This window comes from Bufo gargarizans, chromosome 8 (genome assembly GCF_014858855.1).
Source record: "Bufo gargarizans isolate SCDJY-AF-19 chromosome 8, ASM1485885v1, whole genome shotgun sequence".
NCBI classification, from domain to species: Eukaryota; Metazoa; Chordata; class Amphibia; order Anura; family Bufonidae; genus Bufo; species Bufo gargarizans.
The window spans coordinates 3,720,974-3,743,739 of NC_058087.1; the positions used below are offsets into that span (position 1 = coordinate 3,720,974).

Genomic DNA, 22,766 nt, shown 5'->3' on the forward strand with positions numbered 1-22,766 from the left:
CGCTGAGCCGCCATAACATGAATTATCAAGGGACTACTATGGCACCTGTCAAGCGGTTAGGCAGCAAGTCAACGGTCAGGTCTTGAAGTCGTCGTGTTGGAAGCGGGGTGTTCCTGCATGCAGTGGTCCAAGGAAGGGCAGCCGGTCAACTGGTGACAGGGTTATGGGCGCCCAAGGATCACTGATGTGGGTGGGAGGCTTAGGCTTGATGCCACAGAAGAGCTACTGTAGGACAAACTGTTGAAAAAGTTACTGCTGCCCAAGACAGAAAGGTGTCAGGACGCACAGGGCATCGCAGCTTGTTGGGTGAGGGGCTATGTAAGGGGCCATGTATGGGCCGCACTCTGGTCAGAGGAACAATTTTGAGTCCTGTCTACTACTGAAAGCATCTACCATAGACAGGTGAGCATCACAACTGGACCATGGAGCAATGGACAAAGGTGGCCTGGTCTGAAGAGCCATGTTTTCTTTTACATCATGTAGACAGCAGAGACCCGGAGAAGAGATGGTGCCAGAATGCAATATGGGAAAAAGACAAACTGGCGCAGGCTAAGTGATACACTGGGCAATGTTCTGCTGGGAAACCAGGGGTGAACAAACCAAACATTCAACCTGGAGAACATGGAACCATTCCGTTCACCACTAGCTTAAAAGCCCCTTCCTGCTTTCTACCAGATTGCCTGTAAGGGCCGTCCTAAATCAACGGGTCAGTTGTCCCATCACCAAGGTCGTCTGCTGCCACCAGTCATTGGGACTAAGATATCCATTCACGTCACCATGGCACCATATAATGCCGCATGCATTCACCAGAACAGCAGAATCCTCCCCACAACCTGGAGGACCAGCACTAATAGAAGGGATGTCCATCTCCATTAATGGTCTGTGGCTCGGTCATTAGTGATGAGCTAAGATTGTGCTGCGGTAGGTCTATCTCAGACCTAGGTGAAGCTACAGAGATACTGCATTGTGAAATCACAGACGTCAGCTCTGCTACATCTCTACAAAGGGGTAGACATGTAGCCGAACAGCTGTGGTGGGATACAATCAGCGGGTGCCGTGCCTGTCATCCAATTCAGTTCTTTAGGAAGCAATAAAGCTTTATGACAGGAACAGGGTCATACAAAAGCCTCAGAATAAAGGCTCCATTGCTTCCTCTATTGATGAAAATAGAGGAGTAAATTGTGCAAACACAAGAAAGAAGAAAGTCCCTCATATGCCACTTAAAAATACCCAAAGACCCCCCCCCCCCTTACCTCCATACAACACCCAAAGGCAAACAGCGAGATTTGCGTTTTCACTGACCAGTGCAGATGACCCCCCATTGTGCTTACATTCCTATCTGCTTCCCATGTATTATAGTAAGTAGATAGACTTGGCATGCGTCCATCATTAAAAGGAGCTGGACCCCAGAGTAGCGTGGATTATGCAGATGGGTTGCAATGGGCACTGTGTAATGCTTTACTTCACCTGTGGAGGCGCTGCAGGAGACCTGATCGCCTTCTGAAGAAATCCTTCACTACCTGTAGATGACCACTGAGGAGGTCCGGCAGGGGGTGTGATTGGTTTTTAGTCACAGGACACACAAAAGGGAACAAAATTCCTTTAAAAACAGCTTCTTTCCTTTGCCTAATCCCAACTTGTTCGAAGAGTTTCTCAACAATAAGATGATCACAAGTCATGCCGAAGCTGGAACCTCTGGTGATCACCTGTAATCTGTGGGGTATAGGAAAGTAAGTATTAAGTTTCCCTGCAGCGCCACCACAGGAGAAAAGAAGCATTACACAATGTGCTTTCATTCAATGGCACAGGTCCTCCAGAGTGAGAAATGTTCTTCAAAACCGCTCTCTACTCTGGTCAAGAAATGAAGATCCTGAACAGAGGAGCACACCCCTATTAACTCAGAATATACTAATACATATGTAGTGTCCCACTAGGTAAATGTGGGCACTACACAAGGGTCAATTGGGCCACATTGTTCCCACCTCCTGTGGAACAGGGTCATTTTATTTTATATAATGCTTTCATGTTTTCACCTGTGCCAGGCCTGTTAGGGGTAGTTCCTCCTCCTCCTAGACAGTAGAGGGAGCTAGGGAACCCCTTAGTATTTATGGTCAGGTCCAGCTCAGGGGGAGTCTAGAGTCTGTGTAGAGTCAGAAGTAAGGGTGGACTTTAGCTAGGCATCAGCTGAAGTGGAGCTTCTGACATGGAGCTAGATAGCCCAGGCTTCTAGTTTGCCACCAGGGGAAGAGTTGCCTCCTGAGAGAAACTAAGTTCCTACAAAGTACAGTGCAGAGCAAAAGTGATTTCCAGCTGAACCAGAGAGCTGAAGGGCAGAAGGATCTTTTTAAAGCAAGGAGACATATACCTGAGGAAGTTTTCCCTAACCAAGGATAAAGCCAGCAATAGGGCATACGGGCCTTGGGATAAAGACAGACAGGATTCTGAGAAAAGTGTAGCCTGATCTGTAAGTGTTTAACCCTCTGAGTATCTTGCAAGAATATTGTGCCTGCCAATTGATGTAAAGCCTGCATGTTACTACCTCTCGCATATAGAACTTTGACCAAAGACTGTATATAGTTAACTGTTTCAGTAAACAGAAGTTTTGTTTCACCACTACATCGTGTTCCTCAATTATTCCTACCATAAATCGGTGTGCCACCGTTACCGGCACTGGCGTCACAAATTTAAAGGGATCTTGCCACCGGCACATTAAAAACCTGCAACATCCAGAGCACCTCACCTACCATTAGGTCTGGTCCCTATACACCGAGAGTGCCCCAGAGGACCCCTGTGCCAGCCTCTCCATCACTGCTGTACGTCTGCCCAGGGTATATAAAAGACTGTGAGTACTATAACTACCCTCGGTTAGTAACTACCCCTGTGACCTCACCATTCGCCTCACCCTGCAGGGCGGCGTACTGCACATATATACATACTTATACACTACATACATTCGCACACACTATGCTACATGTTGTTATCATCTATACACTGCCCTTTGCAGGTGACCCTTCACACTTGGGAGTGGCTGTCTTAAAGGCCATGTCTAGCCTGAAGCAAGTTTCAAATCAGGACTATAGTCAAGAGCAGAACAGGTTCAAAGCTATGGTAACAGGTCAAGGCAAAGTCAAAATGGGGTCACAGCCAAAAGGTCAGAACACAAGGAGCATCTCCGAATGTGCTGCAAAATTGTTGCCGTTTAGGTGCTACAGTGTCCAAAATGTTAAAGGGGTTGGGCCCATGTCGCACTTTGGTGGCATATCGCTAGGATAGGTGTGGGAACCATAGGTGGGACCAGCACCATATTTTAAAGGTACCTTTTGTACAACATGCCATAGATACCTCCACCATTTGCTGCCTTCAGAACTGAGTACGGTCAAAAAATGGCCATGATGGCCCTTTAAAAAACTGCCAGTTTTCACTGTCATGTGAATAAGTCTAGCAAATGGAGTCATGTGCTGTTCTGCAAAATAATAGTGCAAATGAGACCTTCGGAGTGTCACCGGTGTGCTGTCAGTATACGGCATCCATCAGGGTAATTGCTCCTGCCTGCAGAGAACGGCCTGAAGCTGCACAACTCCAGTGTCCAGATTCCTTCAGAAGTATCCGGTTACTCATGCTGGCCACAAGCATCCGAGCAGTCAGAGGTCATAAATTACAATGTCTTCCAGGGCTTGACAAATGGCCCCATGTGGATGATCACACTCCACCCCACAATAGGTAGGAGATCAGGGGGCCGCTGCCTGTCAGGGGGCTCAGGATAAATAGGCAGGAGGTTATAAGTTATCAGTATTGAGTCCCACCTGGATGCAGTGGTGTAGCATGGGGGAATCCAAAGGGGCAGTTGCCTGGGGCGGCAAAATGCAAGGGAGAGCTGGAGTTGGCTGGCAGGGCGCAGGAGATGATGGTTCAAATCCCCACCATTCAGAGTCCTAGGCAGAAGACCACTAGGCCTGAAGCCTATAAGACGGTGGAAATGTGCAGAAGGTTCACTATGACATCATATCAGAGGGCACAACGGGGGGCATTATATATACAGAGGGCACAAAGGGGCGCATTATATGTACAGAGGGACCAACAGGGGGCATTATATGTACAGAGGGAACAACTGGGCCATTATATATACAGAGGGCATAATTGGGGGGCATTATATGTACAGAGGGCACAACAGGGGGCATCATATATACTGAGGGCACAACAGGGGGCATTATAACTACTGGGGCCTAAATGGTAATTACTACTGAGTAGGACTGGAGTCTAAATGCGGGGCATAAAAGTAGGCATTATTAATTAGTAAATACAAAGTGCAGCACAATATACCGCCCCAGCAGAACCAAATACTACAGTGCAGCACAATATACTTCCTCAACATGACAAAAATACCACTAAGTAGCACAATATACTGCCTCAGCACAAGCAAATACCACAGTGCAGCACAAAATACTACCTTAGCAGAACCAAATACCACAGAGCAGCACAAAATACTATCTGCCCCCGTGGCAGTAGTCAACTGATGCTCCTAGCATTAAATGCGGAGCAGGGCCTCAGGTGGCCCCTATGGGCATCAGTCCACCGGAAAATTTATCTGAGGGGTCGATGGCCAGTCCGCCCCACGGTGGGGTAGTTACATAACAATCTCAAGCTGGACAACCCCTTTAACGATCAGCGTTCCAGTTCTGGAAGCTATTACAATGATAGCTATTTTTATTTATTTTTTAAATTACTGGTTTTATTGAAAATTTTGGATAAAGCAGGCAGCCCCAAACCAGGCAGGACTCATACCCTGTAGTGATAATAATTTATAGCACTACGGTAAATTGAATGGTCGGTGTGTAATACAGCATTTCACCTGCAGACACTTATATATCTATGCACATGAAATCAATATCCCAACACCCCATGTTCTCACCTTAAAAAGAAGCTACTACAACTCCAAGAGCAATGCTGACTTGAGGTACTTAGCCAACGCCGTCCATACCCCAGATCTGCCCTGACAAGTATTCTCCAGCTACAAACGTCCTACGGGAAATGTGTCCCCACTTAACCTGCTCCGTCTCCAGCAAAGCCCATACGTCTCTCCGGGGCTCCTGTAACATCATTACAAGAGGAGATAGAAACGGGGTCACCTTAATGAGATGCCCGATTACATCTCCTGCCCTCCGCTGGAAAATTAGTTAAGCCACCAACCATAAAGTGACCATTTCCTACCTTTCTCCCAACAAGCCGGTCATTGTGCGCACCTGACAGTAAGCGAGACGCTTTCAGCCTCTTGCTAATATGCCTGGAAGAAAAAGTCTCGGATGTCGGCCCCGGCAGCATACCTGTGCGGCAGCGAGGTTAGCTGACGGCGGTGGCACTCGTCCAACGCAGCAGAGCTTGTTTCTATTGCTAACTAAGCACAATCGACAGCTCGGATAGTGTGACTTTCAATCCACTTATAGTAGCACAGTCTTAGCCGAGGGAAAAACACAAAAACACTGGAGCTTCTCAACGAGGACATGAAGCCGAAGCAGGTCTTTGGCTTCAGTTTTGGATTGTGAGAACTGCCTCTGCTTCTCCTGGTTGTCCAAGCACCTATGTCTAAAAGTAACACAACTATCACAACGATCTTAGCATTGTCAGGATAGTCTCGGATTCCAGATGCTGTCCCAAAAAGTTGGTTCCTACTCATCACGGAATGACCCACTGCCTGGTCGATCTATTCTAATTACCACTGGGCTCTCAAACTCTTCGGGTGTCTGATCTTGGGGCCAAGTTGGCTGAGGATGCATGTGTTTTCAGCCAGACTCCCATCTTTTTCCCCTCTTTCTACTGCGGCTTATCTCCCAGAGAACATAAGGATTGAGTAAATACTTTAAAGATCATCTGTCAGCAGTTTTGTACCCATGACACTGGCTGACCTGTTACATGTGTGCTGAAGACATCTGTGTTGGTACCATATTCATATGTGCACGCAGTGCTGAGAAAAATTATGTTTTAATATATGCAAATGAGCCTCTAGGAGTAACGGGGGCGTCGCCATTACACCGAGAGGCTCTGCTCTCTCTGCAACTGCTTGTGCCCTCTGCACTTTGAATAGGCAGTGTCATAGGTAGAAATCTCCTGACAGATACCCCTTAAATCCACAGTATGTCAATTTATGCTACAGAATGTCTCTGCATATTTCACCTTTTGCAGCGCATAGGGAGAAATCTGCCGAAAATACGCAGCAAAATCAGTAATGGAAATTCTGCTGCAGAAAAACCACCCCTTGTGGTCATACGAACAGGGCATCCGCCCAGTGTGGACCAGTAAGATGCATGAACTGGGCAGGCTGATGTCTGCAAATGAGCATCTCCTTCTGGGTTTAGGAAAGTTATGGGCACAAGTTTTCTTACATCAGAAAGAGGTATATTTTTATACTCAGTGTTCATAGAATTTTTTTAAAGTACTTCCTTTTCATTTTGGCAGTACTATACCACGGAGAATTAAAAACAAAAAACTGTTCTCTTCTGTAGCAGTCAACACAAATGATAAGATCTTAGCTAGCTAGATAGAGATAGATAATCCATTGTCAGTTTACTGCTGCTGTGAGGGGAAAAAACTGTTACCCGATGGGTAATCCTCATGACAACAGTAGGTGTAGAATTGGGATAACAGGATGACAGCTCTGTTGTGCTATTGATAGGCCTAGATAAAATGCCCACATTAGAGCATTGCATTGATTAGTGTAACGTGTGCTGCTCTGATGGAGTCAACATCTGCCGTGTTACAAGACCAAAGAAAGTGGAAGTTAAAGAGCCAGGACAGGAAGCAGAAAACAATGAATGCCTTAAAAAATTATATCCCAAAAAATCCACACTTTTTTTGTGTATTATATATATATACACACTCCCCTAAAGAATTATTAGGAACACCTGTTCTATTTCTCATTAATGCGATTATCTAGTCAACCAATCACGTGGCAGTGGCTTCGATGCATGTCGGGTTGTGGTCCTGGTCAAGACAATCTCCTGAACTCCAAACTGAATGTCAGAATGGGAAAGAAAGGTGATTTAAGCAATTTTGAGCGTGGCATGGTTGTTGGTGCCAGACGGGCCGGTCTGAGTATTTCACAATCTGCTCAGTTACTGGGATTTTCACACACAACCATTTCTAGGGTTTACAAAGAATGGTGTGAAAAGGGAAAAACCTCCAGTATGCGGCCGTCCTGTGGGCGAGAATGCCTTGTTGATGCTGGAGGTCAGAGGAGAATGGGCGACTGATTCAAGCTGATAGAAGAGCAACGTTGACTGAAATAACCACTCGTTACAACCGAGGTCTGCAGCAAAGCATTTGTGAAGCCACAACACGCACAACCTTGAGGCGGATGGGCTACAACAGCAGAAGACCCCACCGGGTACCACTCATCTCCACTACAAATAGGGGCTACAATTTGCACGAGCTCACCAAAATTGGACTGTTAAAGACTGGAAAAATGTTGCCTGGTCTGATGAGTCTCGATTTCTGTTGAGACATTCAAATGGTAGAGTCCGAATTTGGCGTAAACAGAATGAGAACATGTATCCATCATGCCTTGTTACCACTGTGCAGGCTGGTGGTGGTGGTGTAATGGTGTGGGGGATGTTTTCTGGGCACACTTTAGGCCCCTTAGTGCCAATTGGCCATCGTTTAAATGCCACGGGCTACCTGAGCATTGTTTCTGACCATGTCCATCCCTTCATGACCACCATGTACCCATCCTCTGATGGCTACTTCCAGCAGGATAATGCACCATGTCACAAAGCTCCAATCATTTCAAATTGGTTTCTTGAACATGACAATGAGTTCACTGGACTAAAATGGCCCCACAGTCACCAGATCTCAACCCAATAGAGCATCTCTGGGATGTGGTGGAACGGGAGCTTCGTGCCCTGGATGTGCATCCCTCAAATCTCCGTCAACTGCAAGATGCTATCCTATCAATATGGGCCAACATTTCTAAAGAATGCTATCAGCACCTTGTGGGATCAATGCCACGTAGAATTAAGGCAGTTCTGAAAGCAAAAGGGGGTCCAACACCATATTAGTATGGTGGTCCTAATATTTATATATCCCTTTAATAGAGTTCCCCTTTGGAACAGAAGAAATTTCCTAAATCGACCATGTAAAAAAAAAAAAAAAAAAAACTCTAGAAATGTAGACCCACCAGCCTGACAGTCAGATGCCAACATCAGACTGTGGAGAGGAGGGCGCAGCGCAGGAACAGGGCGCACCTGAGAGGGATTAAATGAAACATTTAAATAGACGATGAATTATTCATTCTATAAGGAATGTTCCCAGCGCGGTGACCGAGCTCGCACACAATACAAGATGGATTACGGGCTTATAAACACACTTGCCGCTCGGCAGAAAATCGCCTATATTTACAGATGCAGCCCAAGTGAATTTTTGACCCTTGTGTTATTTGTGGTATAAGGATCTCTGCCAGAATTTCATGCTGAATGAAGCAGTCACACTTAACCAAGCCCTCGTGTATTAGGTTACCACACTGATTAATACCCGAGTAAGAAATCCAGCTTTTGTAAGAAGACTAATCCAGGGGCTGTGAATATTGGGTACGAACACGTAACAGTCACGGCTCACACAAAGCCAGTAGGTTCTCCTCCGCCAGTCTCATATTTAGAATATGTCATCAATGACTGAACGACAGGGGTCCGACTCTATGGACCCCTGCTGCTTAGACCATTGGAAGGGCCACAGTGCATCGGCAAGCTCCGCCCCCAGCAGAACGAGCGGCTATGCCTGGTACCGTAGTGTGGCCCTCCATTGTACAGAATATCAGGGTTCCCAAAGGTCTATCCAAAAGTGACAGAGCTACTTTGACCTACCACTAGCTCTTAAAGGGGGTTTCACGGATTACTATGTCTTTCAATAGATAAGCTCATGTAATTACTTACCTTATGTACATCTTCCCCATGCTTTTTCTTTTTCAATTTGGACCCTCCTGACCCATTTTCACCATGCAAACCAATCCCTCTGGTTTGTTTCCATCCTGTATGTAGCACTTCCTGTTCCTGTATCCAACCAAACCCATGATGCACTTCTCCTTCCTCTGCCACAGCTCCAGCCCCGCCCCTAACACCCAGCTAGTTTATAACTCCTCCCACCCAGCTAGTTACATAGACACTCCCTTATCACTGCCTCGCCAATGGATATAACATCACAGGAAACAAGAAAGAGCTGCATGGACATGGTCATGTGACCACAGCGCAAAACGAGAGCTGGGAGCAATAAAAAGCACATGAAAACTACAATGTGTATGGTTGCTATGGGGACACTTTAGATTTAAAAGGGCTGTGCAGGCCATATACATTGATGACCTATTATCAGGATAGGTCATCAATATCAGCTCCGCCGCTTCCTGGTCATTACACTGCCCGTTGTCTGGGAAGTGCAGCATAATGACGAGCACCCGCTCCATTCACTTCAATAGAGCCAGTACTTGTACTTACACTATGCCGCTGCTGCAAGAGAGACGACGGGCAGTGTAATGACGAGGAAGCAACGTTCTCATGGAGCGCCGCTTCCTTGTCAAACAGCTGATAGGTGGGGTTGCCGGGTGTCTGGCCCCTGCCGTTCTGATATTGATGACCTATCCTTTATTATTCCTGCTAGAAGTTTTGAATGAATTGGCAATAAATTTGCAATGAAGGTCCAAGCTGGGTGTTACCAGTTGGGGGGGGGGGGGTGCCCTTGCACAGTCTGACACTGCCAGCACTGATTGGATAGAGTCAGACTGTGCGGGGACACACCTGCAACCGGTAACACTCAAAATGCTAGCCATTTCTAGCAGGAGTAATAAAGGAATGGCACAGAGTCCTACTAATAGATGCTCCACAACTGTTATTACATGGGGGGTGCAAGCAGTTACTAAACAGACATGTCAGGGGAGGGGACGGCTCTTTAACCGTGGAGCTCCCATACTGCACTTCTCTCTGGTGGCCTTCTGACCTAAATCAAAAAAATATGGAAGTGAACACATTTTTTCACAGCTCCCTCCATTTACCTGCAGAACATTACACCAGACGGACTTTGTTCTAGCGACCGTTGTCGACAGGGGATATATTGTCTTGGATACACACAGGAGGTCATTGTTTTAGGCCCCCTCCCGCCCCTCATTATGCAGACAACACAACACCTAATAAGACCTTTTTTTCCTACTGATATTTTATACTTTAATAACAGGTTGGAATAATTTGACTTAAAATCTGACTATTGCGCTGCATTGTTGAGGGGGAGGAATGAAGGGGGGCTTAAAATACTGGAAAATTCCCATGGCCCATTCATTACGGCTTTCATATCTGAAAAGGGTGAAGTTATTGTGGGCCGGGGAGCAGGTATTTAAGCGAGGTCCTGCAGATCTATATCTCAGTACTACGGTTCATGCAGGATGCTAAAGGCGCTTGCACATAAAGAATCACCTGCCTAACCAGGAGAAGACCGCTACTAAGGGCTCATGCACAAGACCGTGTGCCAGCCGTGCATATATTGTGGCCCTCAAACAGTAGGTCCGCAATATACGGGCCCCAGCCATTTCTGCACCGCATCACGGATGCAGACCCATTCACTGTTCCGGTATGGAACAGAGGTACGGAAGCACTACAAAGCCCTTCCATGGGGTTTCTCTCCGTGCCTCCACACTGCAAGACTTCAGAAATTGATTTATACTGTAAAAAGCCATTTCCCGAACTCTGGTTCAATTCCAGGATACCACTCGAAACCAAACCCGAGTTCAGGAAATGTTTTGTATAGAATAAATCAATTTCGGAAAATATTATGCGAAGTCCCGCGAGACTTCGCAAAGTAATAACTTCGGCTCATCGGAGCCAATACATTCTAATACTGTACAGAACGCTATCCTGCAGAGTCTGGTAAAAAGAAAGTATACTTTTTTTTTTACAATGGAACTCTATGGTGAACGGATGCCACTGTACGGCATCAGTCTGAGGCATCCATTTAACGTATACGTTTTTTGTATATGTTAAACGGATGGGAAAAGCGTGATGTGAATCCAGCCTTACAGTATGTTTCTTATGGCACCACTTGGAGATCATACAGGCTCCATGTCTGGTACCTTGCCATCTGAATGTCTGCGCCCCCCGCAGGTAAACGCCACCTCGTCCTGATTGGTGCGCTGAAGCCATTTTAGAAGGATTTTCATGCACGCGCCTCGTGAAGCGAAAAAGCCTAACAATGGAGGGAAATCTATGAAATAGTGAATTCCTAGGGTGCGAAGGAGGAATTTCTAGACCCCCAGTAACTGACTCTTATCCTCTAAAAGAAAAGGTCAAAAAGTTCTAGAATAACAAGGCGTGTCTATCATCTCCGGCCGCACAAAAGAAAGGGGATTTTATTACCAGAAATCAGACCACAAAGGGGCACCAACAAAAAGGTATTGAAGGAGAGGCATAACTGCAGAGCACTTCCCCATTATAAAGGGCGATTTTCATTTTCTTTCAGAAAAGCGGGCAAAGCTGAAAAAAGCCTGAGATCTCATCCAGGCACATTCTCACCGGCCAGCAAGTCTGCACACATCTCAGCTTACTGCTTCCTTCAAGGTGAGATGGTGTGTGAGGGTCAAGACCTGGAGACGAGGAGCCTCAAGTGTGATCTATTACCTCTCCTCCATCATCTTCTAATGTGAATATCTGGATCACGTGAAAAGGTTTAACCAAGAAGAACAACCAAGAAGTGATGGTCATTAACCTGGTCCAAGAGGTTCTGAAGATTCACAAAAACACAAACCTAGAAGGTTCTTCTATCTTCATTCAGCAGGACCTGCGCTGACGTCACCGTGCTCACCACGTGGTGGGCGCGATGACGTCACCGAAGGTCCTTTTCCAGCCAGGTCCTGCAAGAAGAAGAAGAAAGAAGACGAGCCCGGCTGCGCGATCAAGTGGATGAGGGGAGTTACATTTATTTTTATTTTTTTTAGCCCCACAATGGACCTTTTACTTAGCATTCTGAATTAAAGAATTCCATGTTATAATGAAAAATAATAAAGTAAATGGGGTCCCGGGTAACTTATCCCTCGTCTCCTTAGCAACCATGCGTAAAAATCGTATTGCATCCGCACTTGCTTGCGATTTTCACGCATTCCCATTCACTTCTATGGGGAATGCGTTGTGTGAAAAACGCAGAATATAGAACATGCTGCGATTTTCACGCAACGCACAAGTGATGCGTGAAAATCACTGCTCATCTGAACAGTCCCATTAAAGTGAATGGGTCCGGATCCAGTGCGGGTGCAATGCGTTCACCTCACGCATTGCACCAGCGCGGAATTCTCGCCCGTGTGAAAGGGGCCTTACCCTTTCCACACACACTGACATCGTCAGCCAAGAATTCCATGTGTATGGCGGACAACCCAAATTTGAACCCTTCCAATACTTTCCGCCTAGGGCCGCTGTCACACAGTCCGTGTTTGGTCAATGATTTCCATCAGTGATTCTGAGCCAAAACAAGGTGCAGGTCAGAAACACAGGTGCAAATCTTCCCATCATACCTTATCTCTGTGTAGCCTCCACACCTGGTATTGGCTCACAATCAATCACTGATGAAACACTGACCAAACACTGAATGTGTGAAAGATAAGAAATGCTACTTATCTCACTCCCCTACTGAAATCACCTGCTCGGTTATAGGGATGATTTTTGGCCAACCACTTTCCTGTATGTTTTATTTGCCACTAGGTGAAAAAGAGCAGCATTACTGATAAAAATACCCCCTTATTGCTGTAAAATGTAATATACTTCAAAATTGTTGCAATTTTACAAATCCTAAATGTCAGCTCCAGCTATTTTCTGCAGAAGCCCCGAGCCGGGCGGTCCCTTAGCGCTCCAGGGTTACGGAGATCTTGGGATACTTTGTGCATCTCAATTATCTTCAGCAGAAAACGTGTCACATTGTGATGGAAAATATGATCCAGGGAGGAAAGGTCAAAAGTCGTCAGGGTTGATCCTCACTCTGCTAGAGGGGCTTTTAAGGAAGAGACTTACTGCCCTGAAGTCTAATGTATGTGCCGACTACGAACAGGCGAAGAGGAAAAGATAGAAGTGATGTGTGATCCGCCTCGTGTAAGACCACGTTCACACCGCATGGAAAAATCTTTGTTGCAAGTTTTGTTGCAAAATCTGCACTTTAGACACGTGGATCTGTAGTGAAAATCTGCAGTTAGTTTTCTGCAGATGATAAAATCTCATCCACTTCGCTGCAGCCGTGTTCGGCTGTGGATTTTCCACCTGCAAATTCAATAGCCCAGGGCCTGCGTTTCCTTGGAGCCTCCCTCCCAAGGACTGGACGCAGAGGCCAAGCCCTCTGTGCACTGAATCCCCCATTTGGATAAAGAATTTAAAAAAAGTATTCTCTCTTGGGAACAGTTCCTGCAATGGATTTTCACAAGACAGAAATTGTTGCAATCAGCGTGATCGACCCTACAAGACTGTACGCGTGGTTTGAAGGGGTTGATCCTGCTGAAGGGCACTCTTAAATAACCGTACTGAACTGCCACATGCATACGTCATCTCTGTGACAATCAGAAACGTAACAGATAAGCAATGGATTTCAGAATCTGCAGCATGTTCTTCTGCTACACGTGGCAGGGTTTTTTCTACATAAAAGCGAGATCGTCCGCAATCCTGGGCCTCCGTTATTAACACTGTCCAACGGGAAAACAGTCTTAGTTGCCTATAGAAACCAATCAGAGCTGACCTTTCATTTCTTAAAGTGCTCCATTAGGGTACTTTCACACTAGCGTTAGAAGAACCGGAAATCCGTATGCAAACGGATATCTTTTTTTTTTTCCAGATCCGGATCCGTTAGACTTTTGCATTGAAATACCGGTTCCGTCTTCCCGGTATTATCCAGAATAACGGATCCGGTATTAAATTTTTTCAAAGCTAGAAAGAACTGTGCATGCGCAGACCAGAAAACCGGATCCGGCGATGCGACAATTTCCGGAACACTTGGTACTGGATCCGGCATTAATACATTTCAATAGAAATTCATGCCGGATCTGGCGAGTGCAGTAGTGTTCCGGGATTTTGTCTGGTCAAGTACCGCACAAGGGACGGAACGGAAGACATCCTGATGCATACTGAACGGATTGCTTTCCATTCAGAATGCATTGGGACAAAACTGATGCGTTTTTTCCGGTATTGAGCCCCTTTACCGGATTTCAATACCGGAAAAAAATAACGCTAGTGTGAAAGTACCCTTCGACAGTTTTGATAAATGAGGCCCCCTATGATTTTTTTTCAGAAGAGGACAGATGCTTGCTGACAAGTGGGCCTCATTAAACCAGCATCGTACTATTCGTGCGCTAGCGTTGTCAGAGCCAAGATACATAATTCATCGTCAGGGCGTTGCGCTCGCTGAGCTGCTGCAAGATAGCTGCGCGGCCTGGAAATTAATTCCTGCCAAACATTGGAGGACATTTCACTAACAGGGGGTTCAGACCTGAGCGTTCTGAAACGAGCGCTCTGTATGCGCGATTGTACGGGCGTTTACAATCGCGCATACAGAGACAGGCGTGCACACATTGTCGCGCGTTCCCGAATATCTATGCGCGACAAACGCCTCAAAAAAAGCTCAAGAACGTGTTTGAGCGTCGGGCGTTTTACAGCGCGATCGTACGCGCTGTAAAACGCCCAGGTGAGAACCATTCCCATAGGGAAGCATTGGTTTCTCCGTATTGAGCGTTTTACAGCGCGTAGGAACGCGCTGTAAAACGCTCAGGTCTGAACCCAGGGTAAAGATACAAGGTTATTCTGCCAGGAAATTGGAAGATCCTAATTAAAACAGGAATCCAAAAACATCAAAGTCTCAGGCCTCATGCACACGACCGTATTTTGTTTCTGTGTCCGTTCCGTTTTTTTGCAGATAGGATGCGGACCCATTCATTTCAATGGGTCCGCATCAGTATGTCCGTTCCGTTGCTCCGCAAAAAAAAAATAGTGCATGTCCTATTTTTTTTCTAGTTTGCGGACAAGGATAGGCATTATTACAATGGATCCGCAAAAAAACGGATGCCATACGGAACGTCATCCGTTTTTTTTTTGCGGATCTGCAATTTGTGGACCGCAAAACACATACGGTCGTGTGCATGAGGCCTCATACAATGAAATTACTTTTTTTTTTTTTTTTTCCTGGAGGATAGGTCATCAGTATCTGATCGGTTGGGGTCTGACTCCTAGCACCTCCGCCGCTGTGTGACGAGGCCGCGGGGCTCCAGTGAGCACTGCAGCCTCTTCCGATGTCACGTTCATCGGTCACAGGGCCCGTGTGCAGCTCAGTTTCTTTCAAGTGAATGGGCCTGGGCTGCAATACCAAGTACAGCCACTACAGAATGTATGGCGCTGTGATTAGGCCGCAGTGCTCACAGATCCTTCAAACAGCTGATCGGCAGGGGGTGCCGGGAGTCAGACCCCACCGATCTGATACTGATGACCTATTCAGAGAATAGACCATCAATATTTTACTCCAGGGAAACCCCTTTAAATTTTACGGTTTTGGTAGCATTTTTTTTTTATATTGCTTTTTGTTCCTTAACCGTTTCCTACCTCCATTATATATAATATCCAAAAAGTCAATGCATCGTAGAGCTACAGTTTAAATCCACAGTCTCCTCCTAGCACAAGGCTTTGCCATGGATTTTCCGTTCCGCACCGTATTATAAAAACAGCAAACTCCCCATGTCATATGAATCACACTTTTCACAATTTTCCTGAGAAAGCTGTGCTTTAAAGCGGACCCGTCACCTCTAGACAGTTCTGATTAGTAAATACCTGTATCCCCCATGAAAAATAAAAAACTATTGTGGCTCTGCATCACCGCGCAGTTACTCACCTATTCCTCCTGGAAACGTATAACAAACTCGACACTGACAAATTGGATAGTGTCAGTGTATCGGGACACATCCCTTTGGCAAGAGGAATGGTAACACCCAGTTGTCAGTTTAGTCAAACATTTCTAAGAGGAATAGCAGAGGGATGACCAATTTAGAGAGTCAAAATGCTTTGCGGATTTGTTATTTTATGGGGAATACACGTATGTGCGCAGACACAGCTGAGCGGACTGAAAGGCACGAAGTGGAGGGAAGACGTCACAGCGGGGGATCATGGGAACTTTCAGCCTCTGTATTTGCGGAGTGGGCCGGTGACACATCTTGGAGGAATGTATTATTGCTCGGTGACTGTTTGTTTGTATCTGAATAGATTCCAAGGAGCTTTACAGTATTTACAGGAATCAATAAAATGTGACACAGGACGAGGGGAGGACACTGGGTCTGCGGAACTGGGGACCAGTGCAGAATCTCCATCCACTGGAGAAAAATAGCCTATAACTGGTCCGAACCCAACACAGCTAGGACCATACCATGAACCAGCGTTCAGCAGCCGACAGCTATCATTCCCAGAATTTCCTTTTATATGCATGCTCGGCTCAGCATATAAGGTGAACAGGGAGGAAGCTGCAGCAGCTGATCTCCTCGAGAACAATAGGATCAGGAGATTGAAAGCCAACATGCCCGATTCTCATCCCCCGTCGGGAGGAGGCCATACACATTAGCCGGTCAGTCAAATGAAATTCAGGTCAATGTATATTGAAATTCCATTAATCCGGCATGTGATAATCCAGAGTCTGACAATCCTGCACTTGTCGGGATGTGCCCGGATGCCACAGGTTACCGCATTCCTATGGCGGCAGGACCACCATGGTCTTCTATACCTATGCTTACCCTTCTCTGTCTCCCGCCACCAGATCACCCAGGGCTGCGCCGTCTCTTTAAGGCCCCTCTTGTTAACTGTCTGATTGCCCTAAAGAACGCAGAGAAAGACAAACATATTCCGGACGGAGAGCAAACACAGAACGCGAGACTGCAAGCTGATCTAAGAGGGCGCTTTAACAACTGTCGCTGCGCATTGTCTGCCATTGTCCTGGACGCAGAGGCTCGCAAAACACCTGCACACGGTTTAACCCCCCCCCCCCCTTCTGGCTGCATTTCAACACTTATTACAAAATTTATGATTTCTGACTCTTAAAAATTCCTTAAAGAGGACCCGTCCCCTCTCCTGACATGTCTGTTTCAGTAACTACTTGCATTTCTTATGTAATAACAGTTCTGGAGCCTCTATTCTTATAACCATGCTGTTCTGCTGCTCAATTATTCCTACTAGACGTTTATAAATAAAGGTCCAGCTGGAGCTGTGTCCTTGTACAGTCTGACACTGGCAGCAGTGAACGGATAATGTCAGATTGTGTTAGGACACGCTCCCCCAACTGGTAACACCCGGCTGGACCTTTACTGCAGACTGCTAGCAATACATTCATAACTTCTAGAAGGAATAATAAATGAATGGCACCACATAGAGTCATAAGAATAGAGGCTCCAGAATTGGTATTACATGGGGGATACAAGCGGTTACTAAAACAGACATGTCAGGAGAGGGGACGGGTCCTTGTAGCATCATCTGTGCACCGACAGCTTGACGCCAATAGATTCCAGCAGTGCAGGTCCTGAAGGTTTTGGGGTCCACACAGATATTTCCAGTGACGGACAATCACGTGATTTTCCCAGGACTATTTTTGTTGCAGGCTGGGCTACTGGGTGCCAGAATAATGGGATTTTACAGTACGGTTGTATTCACACATTCAGATTTGTTGGAGAAATTTCTGAAACTGTCCCTACATCTGAGTGGTGCTTGCAGAAATCCATGTGCATGTTGCAGAACTCTGCATCCAAATGGAAGGAGCTCGTTTTGATTTGCAGAAGTTTCTGCACCAAATCTGCTGCATGTGAATATACTCCGATCATCAGGCAATCCATTCATTGTATATGATGTAAACCCGTCCACATTAGAGGATTTATTTTCTTCCTTAGGGCTCATGCACACGACCAAACGCATTTTTTTAGTCTGCAAAAAATACGGATGATGTCCGTGTGCATTTCGTATTTTGCGGAATGGAATAGCTGGCCCCTAATAAAACAGTCCTATCCTTATCCGTAATGCGGACAATAATAGGAAAAATTAGATTTTTTTACAGAACGGACATATGGAAACGGAATGCACACGGAGTAACTTCAATTTTTTTGCAGACCCATTGAAATGAATGGTTCTGCATAGGGTCCAAAAAAAAAAGGAACGGACACAGAAATAAAAAACGTTCGCGTGCATGAGCCCATATTCTGCAGTATTGGGCCTAATGTACACGACCGTATGTATTTTGCGGTCTGCAAAAACTGGCCCCTAATAGAAAAGTCCTATTAGGGGCGCGTTCCGGGTCGGGGAGGATTCCGCAGCAGGGCGCGCTCCGGGTCGGGGAGGATTCCGCAGCAGGGCGCGCTCCGGGTCGGGGAGGATTCCGCAGCAGGGCGCGCTCCGGGTCGGGGAGGATTCCGCAGCAGGGCGCCCGCAGTTCGGAGATGACATTTGGCTTACTCCAAAGCTTTATTTTTTGAAAAATCAGCAGTGGAAAATTATGTATACTGAAATATTTTTTAATGTCCAATTGTAAGACACACCATACTTATAAATGATGGAATCAACCCATATCTAATACTCAGGAAACTAATGCAAATCCTGAGGAACCAAACAAAAAACACCTAAATTACCAGGCGCACACAGTTAGCGTGGCTATGATACAGTCACCATTATACGCACCCAGGAGACTCCGAGACCCCGATAACTGCATCTAGAGGAACTCTCCGTTTATCGGCTGCATAGAATTTTCCACAGTATGGCCAATTACAGGCCTGCGAGCTACAATAAGTAGCCTCTTCTCATTCCAGTCACTCCCGAGCGTACATAATCGCCCACAATGAGCATGATCACAAGTGTGACAGTGAATACACACTGATGGTAATGGCCGCCTAATCTCACACTAGCTTTTGACATCAGGCGTGTCGGGATTGTTGGTGTCTGCAGTGGCAAATCCTGCACGTCGCTCAATGGGCTTCATGAGTACAGTAAGTGGGAAAATCCTGGGCTGTAAATACGTTAATTAGCACAGTCTGGGTAATTAGGACACAAGTAACCAATTAGAACATTATCCGACCATCTAATACGGCGGAGCAGAGAAAGTCCACCTGTCAACGAGAGCCCGACATGTTGAAAAACCCGGAACATAGACCATTAGGGTAAATGCACACTTTCAGGATTTATGTGCGGACAATCCGCACTGAAATCCGAAATCCATCAATTAGTGCGGATTTAAAGCAGATTTTACTCTCTCATTGAAGTGAATGGAGAAAATCCAGACAGGAAAAATAAAATAAATTGACACATGCTGCGGATTTTAAAATCCATACCGTAGGCCAAAATCCGGGCTGAAAAAAATCTGTATTGTGTGCATGGGAATTTTAAATTCTCATAGAATACAATGTATATGACCTACGGTCCACATTTTCCGCACAGGAAATCCGCACGCAATCCTGATGGGGTTATCCATGATGAATGTAAAAAATAAAAATAAAAATCTGTACGTGACAACCTCTTTCTAACAAAGCTAGAACCAGCCCTGGACCTCACATGGATCCAGAGATCTCTCCATTCATTGCTCTGCTACTTTTATATTAAGCTGGCAGCTCAGGGGGGCGTGTCTTTTTTGCTGCAGATCTCTCCCTATAACAGCTCAAGGGAGTGTCCTTTCTGCTGCAGCGCATGGGGCGTGTCCTTTCTGCTGCAGCTCTCTCCCTATCACAGCTCAAGAGGCAGTTGAGGGATAAAACAGAGCACGTGCGGTCATCTCAGTGAGCTGGACAGCTGGCAGTTCTTTTCTGCTGCAGCTCTCTCCCTATCACAGCTCCGGAGGCGTGTCTTTTCTGCTGCAGCTCTCTCCCCATCACAGCTCCGGAGGCGTGTCTTTTCTGCTGCAGCTCTCTCCCCATCACAGCTCCGGAGGCGTGTCTTTTCTGCTGCAGCTCTCTCCCCATCACAGCTCCGGAGGCGTGTCTTTTCTGCTGCAGCTCTCTCCCTATCACAGCTCCGGAGGCGTGTCTTTTCTGCTGCAGCTCTCTCCCTATAACAGCTCAGGAAGCAGTTGAAGGATGAAACTGAGCATGTGTGTCCACCTCAGGGAGACGGACAAAGAAATAGGAAAAAGAACATACAGATAGCATAGCCACTGAGTTATTCAGTAAAATCTAAATTTTTAATTACATGGAATTACAAAAGTATTCAGATCCAGGTGCTGGTTGGAAAACTGTAGAATATTTTTTGTGGGACAACCCCTTTAAAATGTAAAGACATCCTTACAAAAGTATCAAAAAGTGTGTGACCCCCCCATCCTCCGTGGGCCTCATGTATAAAAAGCAGTGGCATTATATAAACTGGAGGTGTTGCCCATAGCAACCAGTCAGCTTTCATTTCTCTAAAGCAAAATTAAAGAAGAGATTTGATTGGTTGCCATGGACACCTTTTCGCCTCCATAGCTTTCGGCCTAGTGTCTGAGTCTGAGGTAGGGTTGGTCTTAAAACACAGCGACCGCGTGGACAGTTATATTATTCTCCCATACGAGCCTCTGGCGCCAGCAGCAAAAGGAGAAGTTAAATATGTACTAAACAGTATAAAATACACAGCAATACACCAAGCATACAACCCCCATCCTCCCAGCAGAGCCGCCCCAGACTGTTTGGTAATAGGGAGTGTCAGGCACAAAGGAGGTTTCCTCAGCGCCTTGTGTGTACTTGTACAAATGACAATTAACCCCTGAGCGGCAGCCGCACTAGCATCCTCGGCCGAACGTAAGGCGCCATAGCAGGTCTCCCATGGGACACGCCCACATTTACAGATTCTGCTGCATTGTGACCGCTGCTGCGTTTTTAACGCATTACCCAAGAAACACAACCCTACCAGCCGCACGTGCCTTGTACGTAAATGACATGGCCCTCACAGCTGATTGGCTGACAGGAACCACATGGCCCCATAATCTGCACCACACTTTATAGGGTTCACACATCGCTATTTTTCCCCGTCACTGACACCCCCTCCCCCACTTTATAAGACACGGGGCGTCTGTCCGGGGAACCTCTACACCATCATGTTCAGCCGGAAAGTATGTCACGGCTGGTGCAAAGAAAAAAATATGGAGTAGTTGCCCATAGCAACCAATCAGGTCACTGCTCTTAATTTGCCAAGGCCCTTGGGAAAAATAATTGGGAGAATCGGATTGGTTGTTATGGGCGAGGAAGACAGATTTCATTTGCGCCAATTTTCATACATCGTCCGCAAGGATTGTGCTTGTGTGAATTAGTACTACAGTACAGGAGAGAGTGTGAGGGAGAAAGAGCGAGAGAGAGCGTGAGAGAGTGCTCAAGACAGAGCTTGAGAGAAAGAGCGAGAGAGCGTGCCCGAGACAGAGCTTGAGAGAAAGAGCGAGAGAGAGTAATCAAGACAGAGCTTGAGAGAAAGAGCGAGAGAGCGTGCCCAAGACAGAGCTTGAGAGAAAGAGCGAGAGAGCGTGCCAAGACAGAGCTTGAGAGAAAGAGCGAGAGAGCGTGCCCAAGACAGAGCTTGAGAGAAAGAGAGAGAGAGCGTGCCCAAGACAGAGCTTGAGAGAAAGAGAGAGAGAGCGTGCCCAAGACAGAGCTTGAGAGAAAGAGAGAGAGAGCGTGCCCAAGACAGAGCTTGAGAGAAAGAGCGAGAGAGCGTGCCCAAGACAGAGCTTGAGAGAAGAGCGAGAGAGAGTATCAAGACAGAGCTTGAGAGAAAGAGCGAGAGAGCGTGCCCAAGACAGAGCTTGAGAGAAAGAGCGAGAGAGCGTGCCCAAGACAGAGCTTGAGAGAAAGAGCGAGAGAGTGCCCAAGACAGAGCTTGAGAGAAAGAGCGAGAGAGAGTGCCCAAGACAGAGCTTGAGAGAAGAGCGAGAGAGAGTGCCCAAGACAGAGCTTGAGAGAGAGCGAGAGAGAGTAATCAAGACAGAGCTTGAGAGAAAGAGCGAGAGAGCGTGCCCAAGACAGAGCTTGAGAGAGAGCGAGAGAGAGTAATCAAGACAGAGCTTGAGAGAAAGAGCGAGAGAGCGTGCCCAAGACAGAGCTTGAGAGAAAGAGCGAGAGAGCGTGCCCAAGACAGAGCTTGAGAGAAAGAGCGAGAGAGCGTGCCCAAGACAGAGCTTGAGAGAAAGAGCGAGAGAGAGTGCCCAAGACAGAGCTTGAGAGAGAGCGAGAGAGAGTGCCCAAGACAGAGCTTGAGAGAGAGCGAGAGAGAGTAATCAAGACAGAGCTTGAGAGAAAGAGCGAGAGAGCGTGCCCAAGCTCAAAGCTAAACGAGTAATTTACTCCGTATAAAATCACCGGTAACGGCCAGTTTGCACATTTCTGACACTTTTGTGCAGCCTCAGGGCTTAGGCCTCTTTCACACGAGCGTGACGGATTAGCTCCGGGTGCGTTCAGGAAAACTCGCACTATTTTGCAAGCAAGTTCAGTCAGTTTTGTCTGCGATTGCGTTCAGTTGTTTCCACACGGGTGCAATGCGTTTTGATGCGTTTTTCCCGCGTGTGATAAAAAACTGAAGGTTTACAAACAACATCAAGCAAGTGCGGATGCGATGCGTTTTTCACGGATGGTTGCTAGGAGATGATGTTTGTAAACCTTCAGTTTTTTATCACGCACGTTAAAAACGCATTGCACCCATGCGGAAAAAAACTGAACGCAATCGCAGAGAAAACTGACTGAACTTGCTTGCAAAATGGTGCGAGTTTCACTGAACGCACCCGGAGCCGATCCGTCACGCTAGTGTGAAAGAGGCCTA

At 46.5% G+C, this 22,766-nt stretch overlaps 1 protein-coding gene across 4 annotated transcripts in view; it reads right to left on the bottom strand.

The window, feature by feature from the left end:
- Nucleotides 1–22,766, bottom strand: part of LYPD6B (LY6/PLAUR domain containing 6B) — a 56,751-nt gene that overhangs the window by 28,343 nt on the left and 5,642 nt on the right. Inside the window, exon 1 of one of the 4 annotated variants that reach the window (XM_044304172.1) lies at nucleotides 5,209–5,265. The exons of the other annotated variants lie outside the window; for them this stretch is intronic. The gene's annotated coding sequence lies outside the window, so the exon portion shown is untranslated. Of the gene's footprint in view, nucleotides 1–5,208; nucleotides 5,266–22,766 lie in introns of those variants that run through there. 4 annotated transcript variants of the gene reach the window in all.